The following is a 9,334-nucleotide window of genomic DNA, read 5'->3' on the forward strand; positions in this document are numbered from 1 at the left end:
TTTTTGGTGCTTCACCACCTTTCCAGCTCAATTACCACCTGTGTCAGTTTGGATTTCTATGTATGTAAAGCTCATGAATCACCTCTTATTTCTTGATAACAAATGTTCTTCCTTTAAAGTGTTCCCTGTACTACAAATATTTGACCATGACTGGTCTGCTCTGGCCATTGCTATAGTGCATGACTACAAGTTGTGCAATGTTGTCCCTTGTTGAAGATGAGTGAGCTCATCATTGGAAATCAGAACGTGACTCTTCTCACAGGCATTTTTCATCAGCAGAGGAATAAAGTCACTGATGCACAGGAAGGCTCCCATAAAATGAGAAAGATCAAAACGGAAGATTAGGAGCAGTTCCCTGAAACTGAGTAGAATTATCATAGCCCTTTCTCCTCAGGTAACTAACAAATGAATTGGAGAAATTACATCATGGGGTTCTGATGGTGCCTCTCGGTGTGAGGGAGTATCCCAGAAAGTGCAGGAGGCAGCAAATGTAGAAGTGCTAATGCTGTTTTACACGACATAATTAACACATGGAAACACCTCTCAAAGAGAGCCCTGAGGTCAAGAGGCAAGCAGGAATAAAAGACTGAATGAAACAATTACAGGGCTAATGAGACTGCTCATATCTAGTCTGTGAGAAAGCACTGAGAGCACCAACAATTCTCACCTCTGGGAGCACTTAGCAGTGTTTGGATAATGTCGTTGTTCCTCGGTTGTCCATTGAGAGGTTCACGGATATCAAAACTCTTCAAACTGAACAGATTCAGCGAAAAATTCAGATTAAGTGGATCACAGGAATTACCCATAACAGCCATTTGTTTGTGTAACATGGAGGGAATCAGGGAAAGCTTGTTGTGTGTGTAAATATACATATGCACGCTATGTAAATTGAAACTATTTAGTATGCATAGTTGGTCTGACCTCAGTAGGCTTTGTGGCTGGAAAATCTGAAGGCATGACACTTTCAAGGAGAAAAGTTGCATTTATCACCTTTTTGCTTGCAGGCTCCATTTTATGCACTGACCTCAGCAAATGTAGCAATGAAGACAGCAATGTCAAGAAGAAATATCAAAACACTGCCTCCCAACTGCTTACCCATGCATGTTCCCAAATCCTGCACTGAGCTAGGTTTGAATTTTGCAAATCTTTTCCTTTATAATGGGCTGAACAAGCAATCGTGTTAAAACAACCTCCTTTTCTTTTCCTTTCCCTGCTCCTTCACTGAATCTGCCCTGTTTAAAATCCTCACACCAAATTTGGAGGTCAAACTAAAATCTCCAAGCTCTTGTTCAGTTTCCCTGGAATGTGTTGCTGAAGTTGTGAGTCCCAGGGTTGGAGCAGTGGTTCACAGTCCCGACCGTTCCCTGCTGCAGGAAGATGTTCCAACCCAGATGACCAAATGCTTGGAAGCCACCATTACTCCCCTGGGCTTGAGCTGAAGTTATATTTAGGCAGTTTGCCAGAATAATGTTAGTCATGAATGAAGTATCCATAAGATCACACAACTGTCTTCCTAAGCTTTTACTTAAACTATTTTTGAAAGGATGTGAAATTTTATAATACAATGCAGTCTTTTGAGAAGTGCTGTGAGTGGGGGATGAGTGTGCTGTACTTGGAGCAGATGAAAAGACCTGTTGTTTATCGGTCCGTCACGCCAGTTGCATACATCCTTCACCTGATGAAGCAATTCCTTATTTTTGCATCAAGCACTAATTGTTTGTGTGCACTCTGTGTTTAATGCAGAGGACATTGCTCATTCCTGTGGCATTTACAATTAGTGCTAATCGCAGGCAGTGTAGTCAGACAAATATGTGGTATCTAAATGAAAAGCTGAAGGGGTGTTGATTGTGTTAAACCTTTAGGCCCTCAAGATCTCAGGACCAGCCCTGTGCTGATCTCCTCACAATTCTCAGGAGTGATATGCCTGCTGCAAGCAGTGTGGTGCCATGGGGCAGCTGGGACCCAAGGTCTCCATGCTTGTTTCTTAGCTGGGGTGAGGGCTGAGCCCATGTCCCACACTGCCAGGGGCAACTGTACTGTCCCAGCTCCACCATGGTGCATAGCTGGGATCCAAGGGCTGGAGGGGCCCATCAATGGGCAAGACTGAGGTTCTTGGTCCTCACAGGACTCCTCATTTTGATAGGCTGCTGAGAGCAGAGAGGAACAGTGCTAGGGCTGTGCTTGGGATAGAAATGTGTTCCTTTGGCAGAGGAAGCTTTGGTGATTCATTATTGGAGCCTCTGTGGATCTGAAACAATTTTTTTGCACATTTCTCAATCCCTGTTCTGCTCATCCTGCAGATAACCGGGTGATGGGCAAAGGCTCTTCTGAGAAAAGAAGATGTTAGAAGTGAGCAACAGCATCGTAGCAGCAGCCGACAGAGCTGATAATGGCTTGTGAGAATTTCTATTACTCTGTTGTTCCAGTGCTTAAGGTTCAGCCATTAAAATTAGTTTGGAGCTAAAAACTGACATGGAGTTACTCATCTCAGCAATGCTGAACACACTCGGAGTACACTTTTTCAAGCATAGGTGCCCGTTCTTGGCAAAATTTGTTGTAAATAGATTTCTCCCACCTGTTAGCTGCAAACACAAACTGTGTGTACATTTTAGAGGTATGGAGCACAGAGAGAAATTATTGGGGTGTGTACCCAGAGGGTTCTGTGTCCTCAAAACGGGAAGGCTGCCATATGACAAAGCACAAAGTATAGCCCAGAGCTTCTCCCTGTATGCCAGTGAGAATGATTTTAGACATGAGGCTTGTCTGAGTTGTGACATTTGCTATGCCATGTTTGGCCATGATGCCAGAAAGAAACTTCATTGTTTTCTTTTTTTAATGTTGTTTTCTTTTTTAATGTAATACAAACCATTGAACCATACTTTAAAATACTTTATATTTTTATTTTTGGAACTCATGTAGTCTGTGATCTGTGCCCCTAAGTGGATAATAAAAGTCCATTTCCCAACTCCTGCACTGCAGCAGTCCCTGGGCAGTGCTGCTGGATGCTGGCCATGATGCAAGGCTGCTCATGTCAGCAGGGAAATATATCTTCAGTAATGTCATGGGGAAAGTCTGTCAGAAGTGCTCCTTCCTGACGTGGTCATTCTGCACTGAGGAAATAAAGAAATAGAGAAGATAAATCTTCCAGAACATGTGTTGTGCCTGCACAGGCACGCAGTGTTCCAGTAGCTGCTGTTGTCTACATATATGTCTACTGCAGTGCTGCTGGAAATATCTCTTAGTGATTTTCTGTGGTGTTTCCAAAACATGTGCATGGCTGACAGGGTATTGAGTGGATCTCCCCTGGCCAAGAGATGAAGCAGAATGGGACCGAGATGTGTAAAGGAACCAAGATTTCTTCCATGAGATGAGGGGTGTAATCCCCTCTGTGGCGAGGGAGGGGGCCAAAAGGGACCAGGGAGATGCTGAGTTTTGTCTCCCAGGATGATCCATGTCTGCGGCCCCATCTGAGAGCTGGAGGCCAGAGCCTCCTTATGGCTCCAGGAGGGCTTTGTGACCATGACTTAATTACCACTCGTCAAGGAAGAATCTCTCCCTCACAGTGACATCATCGCTTTTTATTTTTACACTCCTTCGATTAAAGAAGTGAGTAACGACTCGCTCTGTTGACTTTGGCATCTCCTGGCTGATCCCCTCCGATAAGGCAGTCGGTCAGGGGCCCGCGGGTGACTCGGCACTGCTCTGGGGGCAGCCGGCTGGGTGCCTCATCCAGATGGCATGGCTGCATTGGAAGGAAGGGGGGCCAGGGCCCGGATGGAAGTTCCCTGACAGAAACCAGAGCAGGGCCACGTGCGGCAGGGAGTGACAGTGCTTACTGGGCTATCTGATGGAAAAAGAGCGGTTATTTGCTTTCTCCTTGGCCAGATCAGATTAGTCGTGATTGAAAACTACTTTAATCAGACTAATAGTAAACATACCTTGCTGCACTAGAAAATATCCTTTCAGTTTTTGATGAAATTCACTTGACTTTCCCGATGCGAGCACGAGCAACGGGCACGGGGCAGGAACATTTGCACAGCCCCATGTCCTGGTGTGGAGGTGATTGTTTTACTTGAGTTCTCTATAGAAACCCTTCTCTCCAGCTAGGTTACAGTTACTTACACTGGCTTCTACTATGTTTTAAGGCTGAGTCACCACCTCATATATAACATACACAGTCCTGCAAGTTTACCGTATCGTTATTATTAGATCTCTGTAATTAATGGCCTTTTATTGGAAGAGAGAGAGGGGAAGCAGTGTTCTCAAAGCATGTTTATAAAAGTGAAATTTAGCAGAGCTTTAGGAAGATGAGCTGGATTAAGAAATGGTGGTGAGAAGACCCAGGTGCTATTTATTCCATCAGCCCCAGCATTTTGATTCTGCTGCAGGATTTGCGTAGATCTGAAATTCTGATGTGTCTTGACACGCTCTTACTGGTTTGATGCTGGGGCTGGAGGCATTTGCCTTGGGTTCTTCCTTCTGGATTTGCTCCTGACCCTTTTGTGTCCTAAACCTCCTGTTGTTGAATCCCCTGGGATCCCTAAGCCACCACACTGCCCTTTGGATCTTGCTCAGACTGCCACTGGAGTCTGTAGGGCCACTGCTGATGCAGTTTTGTCCTGGTGGGTGGCATGGGATACAATGGGATACAGCAGCTTTTGCTGCTGAGGATGGAAATTACCACTGTTTTTGTCTGAAAAGGTGGCTCGTGCATTACAGAGCACTTGGGAAAGCAGAGGCCACTGCATTGAAGTGACAGAACAATGTGGTGTTGCACAGGAATAACACAGTACTGACAGCAGTTCTACACCTCCTGCACACTACATGCATGTCCATTCAGGTGCTGTTTCGAGAAGAGAAGGGGGCTGCATTAGAGCTTGTCCATCCTGTTCCTAGTTCTGCGGCTTGCTGCTGAACAAAGAAATGGGCTAAATTAGCCCAAACCACTAGCAAACACTGGAGTGAAACTACAGCTGTGCTTCTTGAGATGACCACAGGCAGAGCCAAGCCATGTAACCCAAAACTACGGCACAAATGTCTCACCAGGGGATCTCCCTCCAATACAACACACCTGCTATAGCAAAGTGCTTCTAGGATCTGGAGCCAGGGCAACTCCTTGCTGGTAGGGATTTTATAGTCAGCTAAGCAGCAGTCATGTGGCTGCCTAATGAGAATAGTATTTCTTGTAAACTCACTCATTAGAGGCCAGAAGGGCTACAGAAATTGGACTGGAGTGAGAAATAGAACTGGTCAACTGTTGGCTGCATGCCGAATTGCTTTCAGCGGGTAGCAGGGAGAAAAATGATTATTGGTCCAAGCCATGAAACAATCTCTCAAGGAGGTGTCTGAGTAGATAGTAGGTGTGGTGATAATCCTCAGTGGGCTGGGGAAACAAGCCTATAGTTTGTAATCTCTGCTGCTGACATCTGTTTTGTGAGTCCCTCCGCTGTGGTTTCACAATCCATCAGCATGGAATCATCACTGTGGGAAAACAGAAGTTGTAAGAAACATCTAGGACATTAATATTAACCATAAATGAACTTGGCTTTTTTTTTTTTTTTTTTGTTGACTTGCTATAAAAGACAAGGGCTCCAAGATTTTCTATTAGCAACAGTTAGTCTAATTCAAACGTTGGCTATCTACATTCTACGCAAGCGTGGGCATTTTGTATGAAATCTGTACTTCTGGCCAAGTAGTTTGCTGTATTCAGAGAAAGGCATGGAGGAGCCAGCTTCCTCATCTCTCTAGATTGCATCTGGTTGTTTTCCTTGTACCAAGAGCAGCAGAAGTCCCTTAGGACGTCAGTCCCATGAATCAAGGGAGCAGGATTTGCCTTAAAAGATTTGAGCAAGCATTGGTTATACTGGTTGGCCTTGCCTAAGAAGGATCATCTTCTTGAGAAAGTCAAAGTACTATTTTCCCTTTTAGCTCACTCCTTGGCTTTGTTATCTGAGTGTCTTGCACCAGTGTATTTGGTAAGAGCACGGGCACTTCCCTGCATGCTTGGTGGCAAGCTGCTGAGACAGGCACACCCAGTGAGAGCCAAACTGATCTTTAGCTTTCTCTTAACATGTTAAACTTCAGTGTGCTTCCTCAAACTCCTGGTGGCTTTCATATGTTCACCTCCCGGAGGACCAGGGGACACTTAAACCACAGTGGGGATGCTTGTTCCTCTTCAAGCAACACTGTTTGTAGAGGCTCCGCAATGCTGGTGCAGCTCATCAAGCTGGAAGCAGCAGTGAGCTCTCAGAACTCAGAACTTGGGATGAGCAACCTGTGGGCTGCTGTCCCCCCCCTAGTGTCACCTTGTGTCACCTGCAGGGACCAGCAAGGGCACACCACTAGCACCACTGAAGATGGGGAAAATTAAAGGGATAGAAGATGTGTTGTGAGACCAGCTGGCAGCTGTGAGAGCAGAGGGAGGTGAGGGTGATTTTCAGGTGGGGGAGTGACTCTATGAAGCCAGGAGATGCTCTTGGCTAAGCTGTCATCCCATTTAAAGGTAGAATCTTTTAGATGAAAGCTGAACAAGCCGGTATGGGGCTCAACTGCCTTTGGTATAACAGACTGGCAAGGGAAGAGCTCTCTTGTTAAACTGGTTTGTCATATCAGTGTAAGGAAGATGGTGAGCCTAATTATTGCTCACAGCCTCGGGAGAGCAGGGGAGGATGGCAAACAAGCTTGTCCTATGACCCAGAGCACTTTACTTGTTGACTAATGCTATCAAAATTTGGAACCCATTAGTGTGAATTCTACTTTCCCCATTGCCTGATTTTGGCTGTGCAGGGGTGACCACTGGTGGCTTGCTTATAGTTACATGCAGGGCAGGAGCCCTGGGTGAGGAGCTGAAGCCCAGCGGTGCTACATCAGGGTAAAGCAAGCCGGGGCTCGCACTGAGGTAGGCGGGAGCAGAACAAGGCCAACTGCCTGTCTCAGTCAGTGTGACAGAAATAGAGTTGATCTCAATAAGATCCCAGCTCTTTATTCCTGCTAAGTTCTCACTTCCAATTTTAGGGTTGCTGTAAGCAAGCTGAGGAAGAGGTGGTTTATCCTATGGATAAGGATGTGCCTGAAGCCCAGCTGGGAGGAGAGGGGTTGCTTGAAAATGGGTATAACTCAACAATCTGCTGTGCAGGGAGGGCCCAAGCAGCTCAGGAGTTGTTTCCATCACACCAGCATGGCCATACATGAGACAGGTGAATGAAACAAGGAGCAGCTCCCTCTATGTCTAATGGCTGCTTGCACCAGAGGAGGCTGGGCTCAGCCACTTGGTCTGGCTGAGCAAACATCTCTAGGCCCACAGGCCTGCACATCCACGAGAATGTTAAAGTGCTAGCCGTGTGCAGAGCTTCCCCTGCCTGCTGCCAGGGAATACTGATGCTCTTTTTGACAGACGTGAGATGCTGACAGCTCCATCTAATACAGATAGAAACAGGGGGTGGTGGAAACTGGTCCTGAAAGCTAGTAGACAAACAGCAGCTTACCATACAAAGCCTCCACCATCAACAAATATGTTAGGATGTTCTCTTAGGACAAACATTCAGAGTGACTTTGTGATGGTTCTGTTAGTTTCCCCTGCAACACCAGCGAGCACAGGAGTACAGCAGGGCTGGTAGATGTGCTTCACTTTACAGCCTTGGTCCTTGCAGGACTGGGAGCCTACACATGAACCATGGCATGCACAGCCCTGAAGCCAGATGCTGCTGGCTTTTGGGCAAAGGAACAAAGCTATGGCTTCCCCATAGGGATGGTGCTTGCAGTGAGGGGTTGGGTTTGCTCAGTCTGTACCTACAGTATTGCTCACTTGGAGCCTGGTGGGCTCTCCAAAGCACTGTCCTGTGCTGCTAGACCCAGCGTGCCTCCCATGCATGTCCCTCTGCAGATCCCAGGCCAGCACAATTGGATATTTGCTTCTGGGAAGGACACTGTGTAAAAGCTCTTATTTGCTCTTAGGAGATCAATAGGCTCTCTGGGCACAGGGTAGAATGGATCTCACCCAGCTGAATGCCAGTAACTGTGGCTTCCTCTCTCAGGGCTGCTGTTATCTATGCAATTACCTTCCAATAGGACTGATTTGAGTAATTTACCTTCTTGGTCTCTTTTTCAAGACAGGAGGACCAGTCTTTATCACCCCAAACTATGAAGCACAGCTGTGGCAGTGACTCCTAGTGGGGTCTCTCCAAGCCTCTGGCTCACCAGCTTAGTTCCCCACCATGGGGCCCTTCCTTTGGCAGCACCAAGGATGGGCAGAGTGAGGAATCTCACCCAGCCCCTAGGAAATGGAACTACAGTCATGTCTGAGCTGAGCATGGCTTGTAAAGGTCCTAGTGCAGCCACATCTAGAGTGCTATGTCAGTTCTGTGCTCCTCAGTTCAAGAAAGACAAGATATCCTAGAGAGAGTCCAGTGGAGGGCCACAGAGATGATGAAGGCCTGGAGTATCTTTTGGACGAGGAAAGGCTGAGAGACCTGGGGCTGTTCAGCCTGGAGGAGACTGAGAGGGGATCTCATTGCTGTTTATAAATATCTAATGGGAGGAAGTCGAGCAGATGGAGCCAGGCTCTGTTTGGTGATACCCAGAGGCAGAACAAGAGGCAAGGGGTACAAACTGAAGCATAGAAAGTTCCACATGAATATGGAGAAAACTTCTTTGCTGTGAGGGTGACGGAGCACAGGAACAGGCTGCCCAGGGAGGCTGCAGACTCTCCTCTGGAGATACACAAGACTCATCTGGATGCCTACCTGTGCAACCTGCTGTGGGGAGCTGCTGTAGCAGGGGTTTGAAGTAGATGGTTCCCGAGGTCCCTTCCAACCTCTAGGAGGTGGCCTATCCTGCCAGGTATGTAAAAATACATTTGTTTTGAAGCTTTGTGTAAAGTCCTGAAGAAGAATTGAAATGTTGCTCTGTGTTGCCTTTGTTCAATGGTGTGAACCAGGCTGTGGCTGCCTTGCCCAGCATTGCGGAGCACCTCGTGTTTATCGACAGCAGCTCTCCGCTGCGGGGCAGGATGAATGGAGCACCTGTCTGTGGGCAGCGCTGGGTCTGTCACTCACACTCAGCCTTCCTACAAAAACACGAAGTCGCACGTGGCTTCCCTTCACTTTTCTGCAAAGAGCATCTCGTGCAGGCTCACGGTGGTTAGAACGGGACTATTGGCAGACGCATCCAGCTGAAGCCTCTTAGTTGAACTCCACACTACGTCATCGCACCCCTTCTTGCGAGGACACGGTGCTCCTCGCCCCGAACTTGGAGATGTGCGGTTCCCGCTTCGCTCCGTCGCTCCGCTGCTCTGACAGCGCCGGGGCGCGAGAGGGGCGCGCGCTGCACGTCCGCG

At 47.4% G+C, this 9,334-nt stretch overlaps 1 long non-coding RNA gene across 1 annotated transcript in view; it reads left to right on the forward strand.

The window, feature by feature from the left end:
- The window catches only part of LOC104909567, a 59,383-nt gene extending 56,582 nt beyond the window's left edge, over window positions 1–2,801 (forward strand). The window contains exon 3 of the long non-coding RNA XR_002111703.2: window positions 2,301–2,801. This is a non-coding gene — a long non-coding RNA (uncharacterized LOC104909567). The remainder of the gene's footprint in view (window positions 1–2,300) is intronic.
- Window positions 2,802–9,334: the final 6,533 nt, after the last annotated feature.

This window comes from Meleagris gallopavo, chromosome 2 (assembly GCF_000146605.3).
Source record: "Meleagris gallopavo isolate NT-WF06-2002-E0010 breed Aviagen turkey brand Nicholas breeding stock chromosome 2, Turkey_5.1, whole genome shotgun sequence".
Lineage (NCBI taxonomy): Eukaryota > Metazoa > Chordata > Aves > Galliformes > Phasianidae > Meleagris > Meleagris gallopavo.